The sequence below is a fragment of the Giraffa tippelskirchi genome, chromosome 9, assembly GCF_054371585.1.
Source record: "Giraffa tippelskirchi isolate mGirTip1 chromosome 9, T2T-mGirTip1v1.2.pri, whole genome shotgun sequence".
NCBI lineage: Eukaryota > Metazoa > Chordata > Mammalia > Artiodactyla > Giraffidae > Giraffa > Giraffa tippelskirchi.
Genome location: NC_137283.1, coordinates 33,028,399 through 33,051,370, shown reverse-complemented (window position 1 = coordinate 33,051,370; position 22,972 = coordinate 33,028,399). Strand labels below are relative to the sequence as shown.

Below are 22,972 nucleotides of genomic sequence, written 5' to 3'. Positions count from 1 at the left end.
CATGTGCCCTACATCCTTAACTTCTTGGCAAGAGGCCCCTTACTTCTCAGTGATGATTTCATGGTCATGGAGGACACCCAGTTAGAATCTTTTCTGTGAACTCTTCACTTAATTATAAAGGGTAAATATGATGGTTAATTTTATGTGTCAACTTGACCAGGCTAAGAGATGCTTACATGGCTGGTTAAAAAAAAAAAAAGAAAGAAAAAAAATGTCTGTGTGTGTCTCTGAGGGTGTGTCTGGAAGATATTAGCAGCTGAATCAATAGACTGAGTAAGAACATATGGCCTCCTCTTTGTAGGTGAGCATCATCCAACGCAGTGACGGCTCAAATAGAACAGAAGGCAGAGAAAGGGTGAATTTTCTCTCTACTCTGCTGGCTTTGAGGATGAAGAAAGGGGCCACAAGCCAAGGAATTCAGGTGGCCTCTAGAAGCTGCTAAAGGTGAGGAAACAGATTCTAACTTAGCTTTTAATAGCAGTAGCATAGACCAACTGACAGCTTGATTTCACCCATTGGAACTGATTTTGTACTTCTGACTTCCAGAACTGGAAGTTTATAAATTAATGTCATTTTAAGTCATTAAGTGTGTGGTAATTCATTACAGCAGAGGGAATAAATACATACTCATCACACTGTCCTACCCTTTCAGCCTCTCTCTCTCCCTTGGTTCCTTCCTTTCTTCACCTATACATGCTCTTGAGCTTCCCTGGAGTCCAAGCTCCTGGATTCTTTAGGCCAGTCTGTCTTCACCATCATCCTTCTTACTGCTTCTATGTCCTAACCATACACTCACTACTTCATTCTCTGTAAACGGAGTTCCCTGCCCAATGTCCACTGAAATGTCTCTTTAGAATTTGACTTATGAAAGTGTAATCCACAGGTCTATCCTGACTGCCTTCTCTGCATATCTGAAGCATTTCATAAAGTGAATCACTTAACCTACAAATCTTTCTCCCCTTTTAAGTGGACTTTATTTATAGAACATTTTTAGATTTATAGAAAAATTGAGAATATAGTGCAGAGGATTCCCATACACCCACTTCACCAGTTTCTCTATTTATTAACATTGCTGAGTTGTCCAGTCATGAGATCTCAGAGCAGTATTCAGTCTTTCTTGCTAACACCTAATTCAGTAATTTATCACTTCTTGAAATCCTCTATGTAAAATATTTTTCTCATCAATCTCTTTCTTTTCATCCCCATGGTCAGCCAGAGTCAAGGTCTCATTTCCTCTTATCTCAGTAGTTTCAGCTAGTATCTGATCACACGCCTCTTTCCTCACAGTTTGTTCTATTGTCTATTGTCAGATGATTTATTCAATACAGCTGAAGTTATTATAGAATCCTGATATAAACATCTCTATGGCTTCCTATTAGTATCTCCCTTCCTCCCTATCTTCTCCCTTCCCTCCCTCCTCCCCAACCTTTCTCCTTCCCTTTCCTCACATAGCCACACCACCACCAGCAATTACTGAATGACATTCTGATACTAGTGGGATAGAGACAAAAACTGTTAAAATGTATCTCCTGTCAACCAAGTAAAGACACAGTCTTCACTATGACATATCAGGCACCAAATATCCCAGTTCTCGGCTCTGAATACATCCTCTGCTCACTGATACCAAAGTATGTCTTTATAAATGCTTCTTTAAACATATTATTTAATTTATCTAGGAGGCCCTGCTTTCTGAGACAACCCCATTACACACAGAGATAGAGACATAAACACACACAAACACACACACGTGATGACGTCGTATCTCTGGTCAAATTCAGATAGCATTTTGCTTATCCTTAATACATGGGGTGCTCTTTGCTAAATTATAGCCCTTTGTGTACATTCTCCCTTACAAGATGGGTAGTCCCTCCAAGCAGGTGCTTTGTATCACTTATCTTTTGTTATCTCCTGTAGTGTTTGCACAAAGTAGACACTTGGTAAATTACTGTTGACAGTTTACCTTGCTGTGGATTAAAATGAAATCCCTGAAATGAGAAACGGTGCCTAGATAATTACTGTGAGCATAGCCCTGCATCCCACACACCACTATCAAGAATAGACTGTAGTTTATATCCAGTTTGGTAGGCATCAAATAGTTATCTGTCCAGTATGTACATACTGTTGGAAATTATTTTATCATTAGAAAGAATGTTAGCGATAAGAAACAAAGTAAAGCACATAGTTGAGGTTTTCGACCTACTTATAATAAGCAGCTATTATTTAGTAGCTTTTAAAATCCCTTGTCAGCCACAATATTTTAAGCACCTTTCTATGATTTAATTGTGTGAAATAAACATGGTCTTAAAGTTGAACTTCTAAGTTATCTTTCTTTTTTGTGTCCTTCAGATTCACTTCAGACATAATTTTCAATTTTGAGTAATAACATTTAAATTCAACCCCAAGGTAAAAAGTATAAGACAACATAAAAAATGAAGTCTTTTTCATGTTTCCCATTGGCAAATTACTGTGTTTTTTCCTGCCATCAGATTTTATCTAATGATGTGACCTTTACTGTGCTAATAGACACCAAACAAAAATCTGCCAAATTGTGATAAAATATAGGTTTTAAATATAAAATTAATTTAGCCAAGAAACTTTACAAAGGTCAAAAGCATGAAAAGAATTAAGTTGAAACAGTGATTTGTGTTTGACACATGTTGTACCAGATTTTCTCCAAGGTTAGTTATTTTTTTGAAATTTTAACTGTAGGAAAAAAATGTATTTTTAAAAGTAAGACTATGGCATTACTAATCTTTTGGCTAAAATGTTAGTTTATTCAACGACTCTTTACTGTGTATCAAATATGTGCCAGGCAGTGGTGACACACTGGTGAGTAACCTGGTAATGATCCCTGACATCTTGTGACTTCTGGTTTAACAGGTGATGTAGACAAGCAAACATTCCACTACTCCATAGAGTAGGGCCATTCATCGAAAGGGGAGAGACTGGTGAGAGCCGTACTCACCTCACCCAGACAGCTAAGCTGAGCCCTAAAGATAAGACGGAGGCCACTAGACACAGAGGAGTGGGGAGGGTGTTGTGTACATAAAGGGCATGGAAGGTACACAAGTACAGAAGAGAAAGAACAGGGTGCATCTGAAACTGAAAAGAACTCATTATGGCGGGGAGGTCAAGTTTGAGGGAGTAAAAGGCTATATATACACTGGTGATTTTCAACCAGGGAAGGTTTTGGCTCCCAGGGGACACTTGTCAACGTCTGGAGACATTGCTGCTTGCCACAGCTGAGTGTGTGGGGAGGCTACTGGCTTCAAGTTGGTGGAGGGCAGGGCTGATGCCAAACATGACAATGCACAAAACAGTCTCCTACAACAAAGGATTATGTGGCTCTGATGTTAACAGCCCCTAAGCCAGAAAGCCCCATTATAGATAAACTTATAGATGAAAATTGGGGCTAGATCACAAAGCCAATTGAAGGGATTTGGGATTTATTCTTGGAGTCATGGGTCACCATGGAGAACACATGTTTTTTAATCATGCTGAGAGCGAGTCTCTTATTATGACTGAACTTAGGTATCTGTTTATTTACATTGTGTGTTTCGCATTATCAGAAAATTGTGCTTCCTGTGAATTACAAATTACATCTACTAGTCTTTTTTTTTGGCCGTACCCTGGCCTTATGGGATCTTAGTTCCCCAACCAGGGACTGAACCGGAGCCCTCAGCAGTGAAAGCTCAGGGTCCTGACCACTGGACCTCTGGGGAAGTCCCTTCTCATCTAAGAAAGATTGAAAAAGCATAACTGTGGAAAGTTTGCTTAAAGCTTAAAAATAGAAAACATGGCAGAATTTTTCATCCTTGCCAGTCACAATATTTAAATTATCTCTATTTATTTTATTGGACTCTCCCACACAAGGTCAAGCATGAACACCCATTCTCATGAATGTGAAACACTACTGGAGATCAACAGAACACACACTGGGCCACGTGCAGTTTCAGCTAGAAATAGAAAGCTTGTACATCAAGAGTAAAGAGGAATCATGCATGCAAAGCTCTGGAACAGATTCTTCCTATTACTAATATTATTTTAGTAATAATATTCAGACTCATTTGAATATCTAATGACACTTAGGACTTTTCAGAAATATGCACTTATTCTCTCAAATATACCTAATATTTAGGGGCCAACAGATGCTATACAAATACAGTACCTTCTTACATAATGCTGATGTTCCCAGAAATATTTAAGGCCAGAAAGAGCACCACAAAAATTTGTGAAAAGAAATATGGCATAATTTAGAATCATTCAGAGAAAGCTTTACACTTTTTAATCAATGAAGAACTCTTTCTAAAAAACTGCTCATCACGATACTATTTGTGTCACCTTGTAATATATGCATAATACTTCATCAGAGCAAAAAAAAATCAGTAGAAATGAGCAATTTTTCCTATGATCCGTAATAAATACAATACGTTGTTTTGGTTACAACTGTGATGCATGGTTCTGTAAACTGTGAGCTTTCTGCTATTTCTCATCCATTTAATCATCACTTTCTCTAAAAATAATGATTGAGAGTAGGCACAATGACTTGTAAGTTAGGAGAAAGGGTGAATTGATCCATGCTTCAATTCATTACTGTTCTTTTCTTTGACTATCAAGTGCCAAACTTTCAATTCTCTTTATTTTCCTTTGCTACAAATGTCCCAGTTACCTTCAGTTCAGTTCAGTTCAGTTGCTCAGTTGTGTCCAACTCTTTGAGACCCCATGAACCTCAGCATGCCAGGCTTCCCTGTCCATCACCAAATCCCAGAGCTTGCTCAAACTCATGTCCATAGAGTTGGTGATGCCATCCAACCATCTCATTCATCCTCTGTCATCCCCTTCTCCTCCTGCCCTCAATCTTTCCCAGCATCAGGGTCTTTTCCAATGAATCAGTTCTTCGCATCAGGTGGCCAAAGTATTGGAGTTTCAGCTTCAGCATCAGTCCTTCCAATGAATATTCAGGATTGATTTCCTCTAGATGGACTGGTTGGATCTCCTTGCAGTCCAAGTGACTCTCAAGAGTCTTCTCCAACGCCACAGTTCAAAAGCATCAATTCTTCGATGCTCAGCTTTCTTTATAGTCCAACTCTAACATCCATACATGACTACTGGAAAAACCATAGCTTTGACCAGACACACCTTTGTTGGCAAAGCAATGCCTCTGCTTTTTAATATGCTGTCTAGGCTGGTCAATTACCTTAAGCCAATTACCCAGTTGACTTAAGTCACGACAAAAGCTGTCCCCAGAACATCTACGCCATCTCAAACTCACACATATACACATACGCACATCTTGTCAATTCTTTTGAGGAGATGACACCTGCTTATTTACAAGTTTCTATCTCTATCCCTGCTGATGCCATCGCCATTAACCCAATGTGTTTTCCACTTCTTATTAGTCAGTCTTCCCATGATTTTTTTCACCTGGGCTAGTTCTGTTGAGAGAAGGTGAATGTCCACTTTATCTCCAATTCTTCCTGTGATTTCAAGTAATGTATTCACTTGAGTTCAGTTCCATGATAACAATCTCAATGTCCCTGATGTTCTTTAGATTTGGATTTTGCATACTCCAAACATATTAGCTAAAAGTAAACATCTAGCCAGAATCAAGGTTATCAGCTGGGACTGTAATTTTTATGTGGATCTCAGCATTTCTTACAAGTTCATTGGTTTTCTGCAAAATCCATTTCCTTCTCAGGTTTTAACGTTGCTGCTTCCACTCGTAAGCCAGCAATGAGTCCCTCTCAAGCTTCCAATCTCTGAGTCCAGCTGAAGAAAGTTCTTTGCTTGTAAGGCTCATGTGTTGTGCAATACAGGCTACCCTAGCTAAAGTTTTCTAACCTTAATTCTGCAAAGCCTCCTGGCTGTGTAACATACTCATATGTTCCTAGGATCAGGGTGTGGACCTTTTGTGGCAGGGAGGGGCGGGGGCGGGGGGGTATGTTACCAGAGAAACCTGCAGGTAAAGTGTCGCAGACATTCAGCAGGGATAACCAGTTCTGATTAGAACTATCATGGAAGACCAAAACCACAGTGACTATCACCTCACATCTGCTGGGATGACTATCATCAAAAGAAAAAAAGATATGTGTTGGTGAGGATGAAGGGAAGGGGGGAGGCTCTTTTTGCATTTTTGCTAGGAATGTAAACTGGTAGACTCACTACTGAAAACAGTGTAGAGATTTCTCAAAGTATTAAAAATAGAACTACTACATTATCCAGCAATTCTCACTTTGGGATATATATATCTCCAAAAGAAATGAAATCAGGATCTCAAAGAGATATCTGTACTACCAGGTTCATTGCAGCATTACTGACAATAGCCAAAACATGTAAACAACCTAAGTGTCTATTAATGGATGAATAAAGAATATGTGGTATATACATAACAAGGGACTATTATTCAGTCACAAGAAAGAAAAAATTCTGCCACTTGTGACAACATGGATAGACCCTGAGGGCATTAAATTAAGTGAAATGAGTCAGACACAGAAAGACAAATACTGCATAATATCACTTACACATATAAATGAAAAAAGTCAAAGTCATAGAAACAGTAGAATTGTGGTTACCAGTGTAAGGGGGAGTGGGGAGGTATTGATTTAAAGGTAGAAAACTTCAGTTAAAAGATAAACAAGTTTGGGGAATCTGATGATGAGTATGGGTAAAAATACTCTACTACATACTTCAAAGTTTTAAAAGAATAGATGTTAAATGTTCTTACCACAAAAAAGAAGTGGGAATTATGTGGGATGATGGTGGCGTTAGCTAACAGGATGAGGGTAATCATTTTGCGATATATAAGTGTATCAAATAAACAGGCTGTATGCCTTAAATTTACACATTGTTAAATCTCAATTACATCTCAATTCAAAATTAGTAACCAAAAAAAATAATAATAATAAAATAAAATAAAGTTTCTAAAGCTAAATGATAAGAAAGAACTATTACAAAAGTACTATCCAATTAGAACTATTAGAGGTGGGCCTTATGTGGATAGAATTTTGACTGTGGAAGTTAGAGGTGTTCTGGATGATGATAATAGGGTGCTTAGATATCTGAAGATGGAAAAGTATGGGACTGTGGCAGAAATAGCAAGTACTTCAATTCTGGGATGTGAAGGATGAAAAAACGTAGGTTGGAGCCAGGGAGTAGGGAATTTTAAATTATGGGTCAAGAGTTTACCCTTACTAACAATATAACCTATACCTTAAATACATTAAAAAATACGCATTAAAATTAAAAATTAAATGAAAACTTTCCTTAACTGATGCAAGTGAATTCTGAGAAATGTCAGTTTTTCGATGACTGGACAAATTTATCAGCAGGGTTGCGGCAAAGGTCTGAGAATTGATGAAGCCAAATAAAACTGGTACCAATTAGCAGTTCCTATACAAGGACTTCTTAAGGTTGTGATTCTTTTCTATCAGAAAGCCTCAGATTTTACAGATGTTCATTCTCAAACATCATTATAAATGCCTGTTTCTTCAAAAAATTTGAATGACTTGCAGGTTATCCGTTTTCCCCTATCATTCGTGACAATAACCAAGCATATTAAGATGAAAAAAAACTAAGAAGATATAATGGAAAAAAATCTCACTTACAGTATTAAATGAAAAAGTAAAAGGGAATAAATTTGAGAAATATGCAAAACTTAAAAACACAAAAATAGCTTTAAAACATGGTCAAAGGATACCAAAATGATAGATGTATTAATGTTCTAGATCAAGAAGACTCAATGCCATAAAGATACAAATTCTTCCAATGTAAATTTAAAATTTAATGTTATAATGCCAATAAAAATACTAATAGTCTTCATCTTTTTTTTATTAGAAAAGCTCTATATAAAATATAAAAAAAATCAAAACAAATAAAATTCACATGGCAAAATAAATAAAAATATCCTCTAAATAAAAACTCCAGAAAAGAAAAGCAGAGAAGTGAGACTAGCTGTAATAGACAGAAAATCATACCTTAATAAGTCAATAATTTAAACACTGCAGTAGTAGTTCAAGACTAAACAGAGAAATCAATGAAACAAAACAGAAAATACAGAAATTGACTCAAACACAAGCCACACAGTAGAGGAGCCATCTCAGCTTAGTGGAATAAATATAGAGTAGTCAATAAATGGCATTGGTACAACTGGATGAGTATCAAGAAAAAAGCTGTGTCCAAATCTGATACACTGATCTACCAGATAAATTCCAAGTGGATCAAAAATATACAAGTAAAAAGTGAAATCATAAAAGCATTAGAATACATGAGAAAATTCCTATGTGATTATGGAAGGTCAGAAGCTATAAAACAAGGTATTTATGTTGACATTAAAATTTAGTCTTAGCTGAAAACAATGTAAGCTAAGTCAAAATTCAGTAACTGATAAATATATTTGCAGCAATATTTGAAATAGCAAAACTATTGGCAACATTTTATATTTCATCTGTGCTGTGCTGTGCTTAGTCGCTCAGTCATGTCTGACTCTGTGACCCCATGGACTATAGTCCACTAGGCTCTTCTGTCCATGGGGATTCTCTAGGGAAGAATACTGGAGGGACTAGTTAATAAATTATGTTGATCAATACAATGGAATACTGTGCTGCTGTATAAAAGAATAGGGGAGCTCTCTATGTATTGATAGTGAAAGAACACCAAGATATATTACAAAGTGAAAAAAGCAAAGTACAAAACACTGTTTTAGTATGATACCTTGTATAGAAAAAGGGGGGAAATTCAGGCTATACAGTTATATTTGTTTGTGTAAGGATGAAAAAACATTGGAAATATATAAAATAAACCAATAATAATAGTGCTTATCTGGACATTGGCAAAATGGAAGGAGAGGGTCAGAAGTGAGAGTAATTTTTTTCTTTGAAGCCCTTTTTTAAAATTTTGTATTACTAATTAACATTGTAAAATAATAAAAAAAAAAATCTAGTAATACTTTTTCTAGGGAACCCTAATTTATTCTATGTACCAACTGAAGAATTCCATCAACACATCAGAATTACATGACATCAATACAAAAGAAACTGGCTCAGTATGTGGTACCACATGGTTCTAAAACACAAAACTGCTAAAGCAGTGCTCAATTTGAGAAGGGTAAAGTCCTCCTGTGTTTGGGCCTCCATGGCTCAGAGCCACTGCCATAGCTGGCCCCATTCTTTATAGCTCTCTGAATCCATTCATTCAGCTTTAAAATACAACTCCAGGAATCCGGTGGCTCTGGGGCCAGAACTAAGTAAGTGAATCCATTACTAGGATATAGTTAGCAAACAGAAGGAACATAGCACCCAAATGTTGGCCGGGATCCCTACTCCGAATTTCCTTACCCTGCTCCCCTGGTTTCTATGGATCTACCCTGACCTCTTACTTCGATAGAGCCCCATGAGTTCCAACATGATATAGAGTAAAGGGAGACAGACAAGGGATTAGAGAGGGAGAAAACTGCCATTTTCATCTGTCACTTCCACGAATGGTATTTTCAGTTTATAAGACATTTTGGAGAAGCTGCTTTAGAGCTTCATTTAGAACCATTTTAATAAGTGTCTAGGTATACCTTTCTTTAAAAAGCTAAATTCCAAGAAATGGAGTCTGGGCTCATTTAAATAGGTCAGACTGTGATGCTGAAAATCATTTATGTGCATATAGAGGGCAGGTGGCAGAAGAGAGCACACAAGCCTAGAATAAATGAAATCCCATTCCAATTAAAAAAGGAAGCTTGAAAGCACCTCAAGCAAACTATAATTACTGCCACGCCTGTTGATGTTCTAATCCCTCCTTTTCTATTGGGTGAGAGGCATATAAAGGAGAAGAGAAACAAGGCAAGTACCTTGAGAAACCAGATGAAATGTTTTTCTTTATAAATTTTAAGTGGACAGAGGCTGGCTGCTGTCAAGATACAATTATGGTATAAATGGTCTGAAAAAAAGAAAAGCTACAGTAATTTTGATAACTGACCTCAGAGAATAAGATGTTAATTCCTTAAAGAAGTCCTAGAAAAACTAAAAAAAAAAAAAAAAAAAATCAGATTGCAAGGGATTCACTTGAGCTTTGAAGGGAAACTCAAGGTTAAATCGAACACTGAGCAATAGCGCTAAAGATGAGTAAGCAAAACATCCCCTCTCACCTGGTATCTTTCTAAGTTTTTCTCTAAATTGTGCCTCTTGTTTAAAGAGAGTCTTTCCTCATGTTCTGCTGTTTTCTTTAATAGAGAATTCTCCTTCAGATAAACCTGTGCAGAAAATTTAACTAAATCCTGTGACTGACTTAAGCATGCCTGTGGGAAGCTAGCAATTCACACCTGGAAGCTATAACTTAAGAGATCATGATGACAGGATGACAGTTCACTCAAACAGTAGGCAGGGGATCAGGAGAAATTTAGAATCTGCTTAACTGCTAGATTGAACATGCAAACCTACAAAACAACCTTGGTAAATACCAGAGATGGTATAAATGAGACTTTTGGGGGGAGGAATCTATTGCTTAGAGGACAGTGCTGAACTTGGCTGTCTGAGTGGATGCAGTTTTCAAAATGAGAATTAGATGTTATATCTTCAGAACCTAAATAACAAGAAAAAATAAATAAATAAAACTTAGGGATGGTCATGGAAGTATACCGAATGTTTACTTGTATAAATTGCTGCTGCTGCTGCTTAAAAGCCAGTAATTTTCATCTTTGTATTATTTTAACACAAGAGTTTTCAAAAGTTTTAAGCAAAAGTGGACCTTGTATTTCAAATGTTATCTTTTATAGACTCTGGAGACATAAAACAAGCATAAATAGAAATTTAGTCATTTCAATCTGTTTTATATGTTCACATTTATAATATATTTTTATTTATTTATAAAACCAGAGGATATAATTAGGCTGTTTTGACACACTGATTATTTGAAGCAACGGTTATTATTACAGTAATGATGATAGTTGTATTCTTTTATCAGTTTTGACAAAACATTGTTTTTGTATTTTATTTTGTTTGCACAATAGGGAGAAATTCCTAATTCGTAATATAGGAGAAATGACACTTCTCTAAGTCATTCATTTTGCATTCTCAGGGTACTGGACACTTAGACTGATTCTGAAACACTACAGAGGATACTAGATATTTTCCTGCATTTATTCATTTGTTATCCATCTATTGCTCACATAATAAGGTGGGTAAGTGTTTAAATTTCAGAGAAGCTGATTAAAAAATAAAGAATTTTTTTTTGTAGAAAAGATTTTAAAAACTTATCTTATACTGTGACATTTGGTGTAGTCATTTAAAAAGTTTCCTGTATACTTCAATGCTTGTCTCTAGTAAATAGAGAGTCACTTAAAATTTCAAAACAGTAAAATGGACTTTGCTTTGCATTTTAAGTTCACGATTTGCCTTCACTGCTTACATTGTCTACAGTAGGCAGGATGGTATGACTACAAACTGCATAGCCTAATAAATCTTATTCATATTGTAAAAATGATTGGCAAACACAAAAGCTGATACAAAAGTACAATCAAATGTGACAGACATGTACAGTCCTGAATAATTATTTAATACTAAAAAGACATGTAAATTAAGAGATGGGATTGACATACACACACTCCTATATATAAGAGATAACCAACAAGAGCCTATTGTATAGCACAGGGAACTATACTCAATATTTTGTAATAAGCTATAAGAGAAAAGAATCTGGAAAACAATGTGTGTGTGTGTGTATATATATATATATACACATACATACATATATACTTGCACATATATATAATAATATAAATATGTATAACTGAATCACTTTGCTATACACATAATACTAATACAACACTGTAAATCAAAAATACTTCATTAAAAATAATAAAATAAAATGACATTTCCATACTCAAAAGTAAAACATGTATGTAAAGTCACATACATTTTTTAAGATTAATATTGCATTGGTAAGTTCAACTATATGCAAAAGAGGTTAAAGCAACTATTATTTTCACATTTGTACCTAAGTGATTTCACGTGAGCACATGAGATCAGGCACTAATTTTCTCCAATGTGTTAAAATTTGATATTCAACACTTTCAAAAAATTGCATCTACTATAGTCTGCATGCGTGCTAAGTCGCTTCAGTGGAGTCCGACTCTTTGTGACCCTATGGACTGCCTGTCCATAGGACTCTCCAGGCAAGAATAGTGGAGTGGGTTGCCATGCCCTTCTCCAGGGGACCTTCCCAAACCAGGGATCGAATCCACGTCTCCCGTGGCTCTCACATTGCAGGCAGATTCTTTACCGCTGAGCCACCAGGGAAGCCCCTATTACAGTCTAAATAATATCTAAAAATGTATGAACTAATGTTTGAATTAAATAATTGTGGGACTCCTGAAGCACATTTTGAAATATCCTTTAAGATATCTCAACACTGGAGTCAGACTTGGGGGACCTAGGGTTGGAACAATTAGTACAAGCCTAAAATCCTGAGCTTTCATGTTGGTGTATAAATCCCATAAATCTCTTAATCACTGCTAGGGCAAGCTTTCATCTAATTTTCCCAAGAGAGAGTTATCAAAGCAATTCTTGGAGCTGAATTAGGGTAGGTTGGAGCTCTTTAGAGGATAGGCTTCTTATACTTCTCACAAATCAATATGTATCCCAAGTTGCCTAATACAATAACTGTGTTAAGTTCACTTCTTCAGACTATTGTGCTCTGACATTATGTCTTCATATTGTTATTACAAAAAGGCTGAATTTCTTTCCTTAAAAATGTAAAGTTAAGCCTTCTTTAAGTCAATAATAGCGAACATTTTATAAGACTTTCTCAGAGTAAATTCTTCTGGTTTGAACTTTAGTTAATTCTACCTTTTGTCTCTATCAACTAAAAGGTGTTTTATATAATATGTCATGAATGGAAACAGCTACTGATGAAGAAAACAACATCCTGACTTCTTATTTTTTACTGAGATATAGCTGATTAACAATATTATATAAATTTCCAGTGTACAAGATGGTAATGCATAACTTATGATTATATTCCATTTGTAGTTATAAGATACCAGTTATCTTCCCTGTGCTGTATAATATCCCTGTAGCTTATTTATTTTATACATAATAGCTTGCAGTTCTTACTCTCCTAACCCTATATTTCTGCTTCCCCCATCCTCTCCCTACTGATAAACACTAGTTTGTTTTCTATATCTGTTGAAATCCTAACTTTTCTCAGTGGGTTGATAATCCAACTAGAAGCATAAAAAACACTGATGTGTCTATGCTTTAAGTTACTGATTTGACTTAAAGAGGCAGCTTACCAGGGTGTGTAGTTACAGACCAATTACAACTTTCACTTTCAGTGTCAATTAGCATGGGATTAAACTATTAAAAAATACGATGTCTTCATATTTGTTATCCTTCTTGTCCTATTTCAGAAGAGTAGTCAACTGGTAACAATCTTTTTTTCCATAAGGAGACAATATAAAACTAGTCACTCTAGAGCATTCATGCTAATGATTTTAGCCATTCTTGAGTCTTGACTTTCACTCACATTTTTCTCACTACTAAGTAACCTGTAAAAGGTAATATCACAACTCTGACCTCTGCTAGTTACTTGTGAAAGTTTTATTTGCACTCTTCATCTTCCTCCTGTTTTGCCCTCAAGCTATTCTGTGAAGATATTAAGTGAAATAAATCCTTTAAAAAAAAATTATTGCAGTAAGGACACTTAGTATGACATCTACCCACTTGACAATTTTTTAAGTGCACCCTACATTACTGTTTACTGTAGGTACAATGTTGTATTCTTTTGGCCTCTGTATTTTATTGGCCAAGTGAGGTTCCTAACGGAGCATGGCACTATTGGCATGGTGGGCAGTAGCACGGGAAGGCAAAAAGAATGTCAGGAGGCTAGTTTGTTCCAAGGACTCACTAGTGAAGTGTGGCTGTCCACCTAAAGGGTTCTCTGGACAGACAGATTCAGCAGTCAGGTTTAGCTTTCTTGCTCAGATATATTTTATCCAGATAGAAAACATTTATAGAATATCTATTAAGTGATTCCATCCCCAGATATGGGAAAAAGTTGTGTTAGCAGATTCGTGGTATACAGAAATCCCATTTTCTAGCAAAGGCATAATAAAAAAGCTCTGCTATAAAGCTAAAAAGCTAATTCTTGTTTAGTGGTGACCCAGTAAGCCATTAGAAGACGGTCTATTGATCCATGTGGGGAAAATCTAAAGAATTCTTTATTCTTACCTTTGGATTATATTTACACATGTATATTTGGACATGTCCTTCATTCTGGAAATTCACATCGCTTTGATTAGCTGACTCAAAAGACAAGATGCTAATATCAGTTTCCCACTGGTTTTTGCTGACCAGTTCTTCTGGTTCTAACATAGCACCTCATTAACTGAAGCAAAGCAGCAGTTTTGAAAGAGCTGATATCTTTCTATTTACTAATAATCATCTATCATGTAGGGAAAATGAAGTACTTTGCCATACATTCCAGTTTCCAGAAAAAATAAAACCACCTATTTACATACATTAGAAAGCCCTTTAATAGTGAAGCAAGTGACACTGTCAATAAAAGTATGAAGTCCTGACTTAGCATGTTAAACAGAGATTCCCTTCAAAAGCAAGGTACAGAGGCTGTGCCTCATTTATCTCAGCTTTGACAGGTAATATAGAGGTCTAATGATCCTGTTCCACTTTGTTCACCTTCATTTTGCTTCATATAACATACAAAAAATGTTTCATGTGGATCGAAGATCAAATTGTGGAACACAAAACTTCTAAAAATTTTTTGTAGAAGTTAGGAGAATATTTTCACAATACTGAAGCAGAAAGGAGTAGATTATAGATGAAAAGTGTGATAAATTTAACTACATAAAAAGAAAAATATGTATTAAAAAATAACTATAAACTAGGTTAAGTGGCAGTGGCACAAGAGGAGAAATTATCAAGATTTTAAGTGAAAAAGTGTCACTATTCAGAACCTGCAGATAATTCCTACAGATCTATAAGAAAAAATGGCAAAGGATAGGAGCAGGTAACTCACAGATGAGAAAACTCAATAAACAAATTAAAAAGATGCTCTACTTCACTAGGAATTTGGCAAATGAAAATTAAAACTACAATGACAACATTTCAAGCTTTAAAACTTAATAGTAGGTTAATATCAGGTGTCAGTAAGCATGTGGTCAAAAAGGAAGTTTGATAAACCTCTGGCAGGAGTTCAAATTGGCACAGCCACTTGGGAAAGTGATTTGGTAATAATCTGTAAAGTTAAACAGACTCACTCTCAGGTATATATGCTAACTTGAACATGTGCACAAGGAAACACCTAAGAATATTCAACATGGCAATTCAAACAAGTAGAAGAATGGGCACATAAACAATAGAATTTTATATGGCAGCTAAAATGAGTAAGTTTGCCTTATACATACAAAATATAATGTTGAGTGAAAAGCAAGATTCACAATGTTTATTATGCCATTTATGTAAATCTTTCTTTAAATACATATATTTTAAAAATACAGTTTATGTATGATTTATGTACATTGTGTACATTTATGTACATACAGTTTACATATGATTATGTATGATTTAAATACAGTTTGGACTTCCCCAGTGGCTCAGACGGTAAAGTGTCTGCCTACAATGTGGGAGACCTGGGTTTGACCCCTAGGTCAGGAAGATACCCTGGAGAAGGAAATAGCAACCCACTCTAGTACTCTTGTTTGGAAAATTTCATGGACAGAGGAGCCTGGTAGGCTACAGTCCGTCCATAGGATCCCAAAAAGTCGGACACAACTGAGCGACTTCATTTCACTTCACTTCAAATACAGTTTATGTATGACTTAAATACAGTTTATGTGTGATTTAAATACAGTTTAAGAGATCAAAATGTCAACATCCATTGGCTCATTGAAAAAGCAAGAGAATTCCAGAAAAACATCTACTTCTGCTTTATTGATTATGCCAAAGACTTTGACTATGTAGATCACAACAAACTGTGGAAAATTCTTTAAGAGATGGGAATACCAGACCAACTTACCTGCCTCCTGAGAAATCTGTATGCAGGTCAAGAAGCAACAGTTAGAACTGGACATGGAACAACAGACTGGTTCCAAATTGGGAAATGAGTATGTCAAGGCTGTGTATTGTCACCCTGCTTATTTAACTTATATGCACAGTACATCATGAGAAATGCAGGGCTGGAAGAAGCGCAAGCTGGAATCAAGATTGCCGGGAGAAATATCAATAACCTCAGATATGCAGATGACACTATCCTTATGGCAGAAAGCGAAGAAGAACTAAGGAGCTTCTTAATGAATGTGAAAGAGGAGAGTGAAAAGATTGTCTTAAAACTCAACATTAAAAAAATGAAGATCATGGCATCTTGTTCCATCACTTCACGGCCAATAGATGGGGAAACAATGGAAACAGTGAGAGGCTTTATTTTCTTAGGCTCCAAAATCACTGCAGATGGTGACTACAGACATGAAATTAAAAGATGCTTGCTCCTTGGAAGAAAAGCTATGACCAACCTAGACAGCATATTAAAAAGCAGAGACATTCCTTTGCCAACAAAGGTCCATCTAGTCAAGGTCTTTCCAGTAGTCAAGTATGGATGTGAGAGTTGGACCATAAAGAAAGCTGAGCACTGAAGAATAGATGCTTTTAAACTATGGTGTTAGAGAAGACTCTTGCGAGTCCCTTGGACTGCAAGGAAATTAAACCAGTCGATCCTACAGGAAGACAGTCCTGAATATTCATTGGAAGGACTGATGCTGAAGCTGAAACTCCAATACTTTGGCCACCTGATGTGAAGAACTGACTCCTTGGAAAAGACCCTGATGCTGGGAAAGATTGAAGGTGGGAGGAGAACGGGATGACAGAAGATGAGATGGTTGGATGGGATCACCGACTAGATGGACCTGAGTTTGAGCAGGCTCCAGGAGTTGGTAAGGACAAGGAAGCCTAGCGTGCTGTAGGCCATGGGGTCGCAAAGAGTCCAACATGACTGAGCGACTGACCTGATATAGTACTAAGAAAATGCACACATCCCAGGTGTATGGGATCTTCCCTGGCAGCTCAGTTAGTAAAGAATTGGCCTACAAGGCAGGAGACCCGGGTTTGATTCCTGGGTCGGGAAGATCCCCTGAAGAAGGAAATGGCACCCCACTCCAGTATTCTTGCCTAGAGAATCCCATGGACAGAGGAGTCTGGTGGGCTATAGCCCATAGAGTCGCAAGAGTCAGACACCACTTGGCAACCACACCGCTTCCACCAGGTGTTTACATGGGGCAAATAAATATCGGATAATACTCATGATTCCTAACTTAATGCATGCATTAAAATAAGACAATTTTTTCACTTGAAAAAATTATCCTAAAATTAATCTAGAAGAGTAAACAGGTGAGCCTCCAGCAGAGTCTGGCATATGGTAAAGACTCAAGGTCTATTAAACACAAGATCTTACAAAGAGAAAACTCAACAAGAAGAGGAGAACCATAACAATGTGGATGGAGCCAGGGAAGGGGGAGTTCAAGAAAGAAGGAGACATCAACACAATTGAAAGGTCAAGAAAAAGAATAAATCTGGTAATTAGAATGTCAATGTGGGGTTTCAAAAGAGGAAAAAATATGTAATCCTTTTCTTCCCTGCCTAACTGTAACAACTGAGAATTCGGTCAAAAAGAATGAGGCAAATGGAGGCTAAAGCATTGCCATTACTAATGAAACTGGTATTGCAGAACGTGAATGCCACAAGGCAGGCCAGTCACCTTCCAACACGGAACTCAGTTTTAAAGTAATCCTCCTATTCTCAGCTCCAGCTAGACCTGGCTGGAAAAACCTGAGAACACATTTTCTCTGTTCAGACTTGCTCCTAAGAAAAAAGAAATAGGCATTGGGCCTAATATTTAATAGCAGATGGCCAGAAAGTTCACTAGTAATCATTTCATAAACAGAATACTGTTTAGCTTTGAAAAGTAAAGAACAACAGCCAAACTCATGAAAGACAAATCTTAAAGACATAACAGTAGCAAAAGATGCAACTCACAGAGGAAAACAAGTAGTATGCTCCGTTAATATAAAGCTCAAAACAGACAAGCACTCATGATATAGTGTTCAGAGATAAATACACAGAAGGGGACTATTTTTGCTGTAATTGTGCAACAGTGATAAACAGTTTTTATTCTGATATTCTCATCTGGACCAAGGCACAAGGAAAGCACACATATACATTAAAAAGAGAGAACAAGAATGTCTGGTAATAGGATTAATTTATTTCCTGTTCTTTAGTTTTGGCTATGGGATTTTAAGTATTTTATTAAACAAGTGTTGCTAACTGGGCCAAAATAGAACTTTAAAAGGAAATAAGCACTTTATGTTGATCTTGTATCTTGACTATAATAGTATTATTAAATGCTTTTATGAATACTTCCTCTAACAGCTTTTTGATTTTCTATTGACCTCATGAGTAACTTTCTGGCTTCCTCTCTCATCAGAAAGGAACCATTTTAACCAGGGGATTATCACAGATGTCAGGAGAGAGGTTATCTCTAGGGCACAGAGGGGCCGTCATAACCGTCGAATACAAGGTCTTTCTAAGATTTTGGTTATAATCAACTTCTAGAGTGACACTTAAGTATTTATTTTATGTAGTCTTTTGTATGCATAACATATTTCAAGTTGAAAAAATAAAAATGATATGAAAAGTAACTAAAAAACCTTTCTATTATATCTATGTCTTGGTTTTCCTAAACAAAGAAAGCCTCACCATTAATTAAACTTTTAGCCGTCTCTTTTGGAAAGATATCGGTAGATGCTATCCTACCTTTTGCCACAATCTTTTTTAACTTAAAAAGAATTATAATTTCAGAAGAGTTGCAAAGATAGCACCTCAAGGCGCAAGTATCCATCACCTGGTTTCAACCAATGGTTCTGTCTCACATAATTACAGTATGTCATCAACTCGGTAACTTCACATTGCATGTATAGCTCTGTTCTTTCATCACAGGCATAGATGTATGCAACCATCACCATAATAAACACACAGGACAATTCTATCACCATAAACATTTCCCTCATGCTACAGCTTTACAGTCACAACCTGTCCCCAGCTGCCCAACATCTCTAAACCCTTGTAATCGAAAACTTGCTTTTCATCTCTATAACTGCACCATTTTGAGAATATTATGTAGAGTGAATCATATAGTATGAGATTTGGCTTTGTTTACTATGTATAATGCCGCTAGACCATCCAAGTTGTTGTCGGTATCAAAAGTTTATTCATTTTTTATTGGTGTCTAGTATTCTATGATATGGATGTAACCACAGTTTAACCATACACTTACTGAAGGACATTTTGATTGTTTCAAGTTTTTGGCTTTTACAAATAAAGCTGCTATGAATAATCATGTACAGGTTTTTGTGTGGACATAAATTTTCATTTACTTGGGATAAATGCCCAGGAGTGCAACTGCTGGGTCGTATGGTAATATATATGCTTAGTTTTTTAAAGAAACTGCCAAACAATTTTTTCAGAGAGGATTTAATATTTATATTTCTTTTTCTAACAGAAATGTAAGGAAGATTTACTTTCTGTGCATCCTCACATGTATTTGCCATTGTCACTATTTTTCAAATGTTAACTGTCTCATAGGTTTGTAGTAAGATCTTGCTGTAAGAAATAAGATCCATTTTTCTAATGGATAGTTGAATTAATTTCCTATTGCTGCTGTAGGAAATTATCTCAAATTTAGTGCCTTGAAACAAGACAGATTTATTTATTCCCTTACAGATCAGGAGGTCAGAAGGGTAGAATGCAGGACTGCCTCTAGAGAAGACTCTAGGGGAGAATATTTCCTAGCTTTTTTCAACTTCTAGAGATAATCTTGGGCTGCTCCTGGCCCTTTCCCCCTTCTTCAAAGGCAGTATCATAGCATCTTCTCTTATCTCTGATCCTGCCTTCCTCTTACAAAGACACTTGTGATTACATCAGGCCCTGCTGTATAATCCAGGACAGTTTCATTGCAAGATTCCTAAAAACTTATTCACAGCTGCAAGTCCCCTTGGAATGCAAGACAGCACATTCAAAGTTTCTGGGAATTAGAATTATGGATTTTGAGGGGGTTATTATTATGTCTGTAACAGCTAAGGACGTTGAGCATCTTCTGCTGTATTTTGTCATCCATGTAACCTTTTTAGTGATGTCTTCTGTCATTTTCTAATAGGACAGTTGTTTGGATTTTGTCATGTTTTGTTCTACTATTAGGAGAGTTCTTTGTATATTACAGATGTAAGGTTTTTGTCAGATATATTTCTTTGCGTTTGCAGCTTGTCTTTACATCATTTTGATTGTGAATTTTAAGATATTTCTGTTTACATTTTTGATTTTAATTAATTTCATCATCTTACCAGGGTCTTTCACAGAGGGAATTTTTAAACTATACTTTTGATGAAGACCAATGGATTGACTTCCTTTGTCTTGCTTTGGTGTCAAGTCTATGAAGTCTTTATGTATCCTTAGATTATGAAGATTCTCCCCTATGTTAAAAAAAAACAGTCATAGTTTTATATTTTACACTTCAGTTCATGATTCACTTTGAGTTAATTTTTGATAAGGTGTAACTTAGATCACAGTTCATTTGCTAACTTTGTTTCTCTGCTTAGGCTGTTATTTCATCTGTTTCAAGTGTGTTAGGAATTGCTCAGAAATATTTTTATGATGGCTGCTTTAAAGTCCTTATCTGATAGGTCTAACATCCATATCATTTTGGCCTTCACAGATGCTGCTTCTCTTGTAGAAACAGAGATTTACTTTGTCCTTGCATGATTAGTGATTTTTGATTAAAGTTACAGTACCATTCCTCAGGTCTGAGGACTCTAGCCCTTCTGCTTCTTCTCTCTACCTATATATAATACCCAAGGGTTTTTAGATGTACCTAGTAGGAGAAATGGGGAAAACTGTCTATTTTATTTTTCCAGAAATAGAAATATCCATGGAAGACTTTTAATGGCATTTTGGTTAATGGCACAATTATGTCACAATATTTGAATTAAAAAAATTTTGTGTGTGTATATACTTGACTGAAGGCCAATAGGTATAGCATGTGATCACATCAGTGGAGTGGGCTTTATAATTTTGATATTTAGCTCCAAAATCATGGATATATATCTGGACTGAAGGATTTTTAGATGTTAACTATATTTTTACAATTCAAAATTTTAATATCTTCCCTGGATAGTCCTAAGAGGTTTAAAAGCCAAAGGACTCAGCAAAAGTTAAGCATTCTTTCACTTTATATAAATCTCATCTATGTAATTTTAACTCTCTAAGCAGAGTTGTCATATTTGTTATACAGATTGTGCAATGCACAACTTCATGTCATGAAATCCTATTCACAATGTTTTCTATCATAAGCAGGATAAAGGGAATAAAATTATCATAGTACCTTGCTCATTGTCACCTTTTATAGTTATAATTAAGCTGATGTTTCTTACTCAATTTACTAGAGCAGAGTGACATGTTCAGAGTTAATCCAACAATACTCAGGTGCAAAGTTAATTGGATTCTAAATCTCCTAACTGCTCTCTTCCTTCCATACGTAAAGACACTGCTCAAAAATACCACTGGGAGCCCAAGATTTTTTAAGGGCTATAGAGATACAGACAAATGTAAGAGAAGGGAGGGGATTTATAACTGACAGCACGGTGATATTTCCATTAGGTATGTGTTCCTTCAAGTTCTAGATTTGAGGCTCATATATATTTGGCCTTGTGCAAAACAAGTAGCTTCCAGTCCCATTTCCGAACTCTTCTTACATTCCCATGGGTTGGAAGTTTCTGAAGGAAAGTGATAGCTCTGTACTCTTACCCTGTCTGAGTGAGGGGTGGGGTGTGGGGGGGTGCAGAGAGCAGGTGGTGAGGGGGAAGGGATGGTGTGAGAGCTGCAGAGTAAGGGTGGGCTGAGTGTTCTCCTCTTCTCACTTGGTCAAGTGGAAGATAAGCATGGATATAGCCCTCTCATTTCTGTCTCTCTTTTTTAGGCACAGCATAAGGAGAGAAGCATGGGAATACTATTTATGTTTCAAAGCAAGAAGCATAAGCCGCTTTGAAAAGGACTTTCAAATTTCACCCTAAAAAATAAATGTACCCAGAAAGAGGGGAAAAAATGTGAATTCAGTTCACTTCAGCTCAGTCGTGCCTGACTCTTTGCGACTCCATGAACCGCAGCATGCCAGGCCTCCCTGTCCATCACCAACTCCCGGAGTTTACCCAAACTCATGTCCATTAAGTCAGTGATGCCATCCAACCATCTCATCCTCTGTCGTCCCCTTCTCCTCCTGCCTTCAATCTTTCCCAACATCAGGGTCTTTTCCAATGAGTCAGCTCTTTGCATCAGGTGGCCAAAATACTAGAGTTTCAGCTTCAACATCAGTCCTTCCAATGAACACCCAGGAACGATTTCCCTTAGGATGGACTGGTTGGATCTCCTTGCAGTCCAAGGGACTCTCAAGAGTCTTCTCCAACACCACAGTTCAAAAGCATCAATTCTTCGGAGCTCAGCCCTCTTTATACTCCAACTCTCACATCCAGACATGATGACCACTGGAAAAACCATAGCCTTGACTAGATGGACCTTTGTTGACAAAGTAATGTCTCTGCTTTTTAATATGCTATCTAGGTTGGTCATAACTTTCCTTCCAAGGAGTAAGTGTCTTTTAATTTCATGGCTGCAATCACCATCTGCAGTGATTTTGGAGCCCCCCAAAATGAAGTCAGCCACTGTTTCCACTATTTCCCCATCTATTTCCCATGAAGTGATGGGACCAGATGCCATGATCTTAGTTTTCTGAATGCTGAGCTTTAAGTCAAATTTTTCACTCTCCTCTTTCACTTTCATCAAGAGGCTCTTTAGTTCTTCACTTTCTGCCATAAGGGTGGTGTCATCTGCATGTCTGAGGTTATTGATATTTCTCCCAGCAATCTTGATTCCAGCTTGTG

At 36.6% G+C, this 22,972-nt stretch overlaps 1 protein-coding gene across 2 annotated transcripts in view; it reads right to left on the bottom strand.

Moving 5' to 3' along the window:
* Positions 1–22,972, bottom strand: part of SUCLG2 (succinate-CoA ligase GDP-forming subunit beta) — a 626,520-nt gene that overhangs the window by 60,843 nt on the left and 542,705 nt on the right. The gene's annotated exons all lie outside the window — the stretch shown is intronic.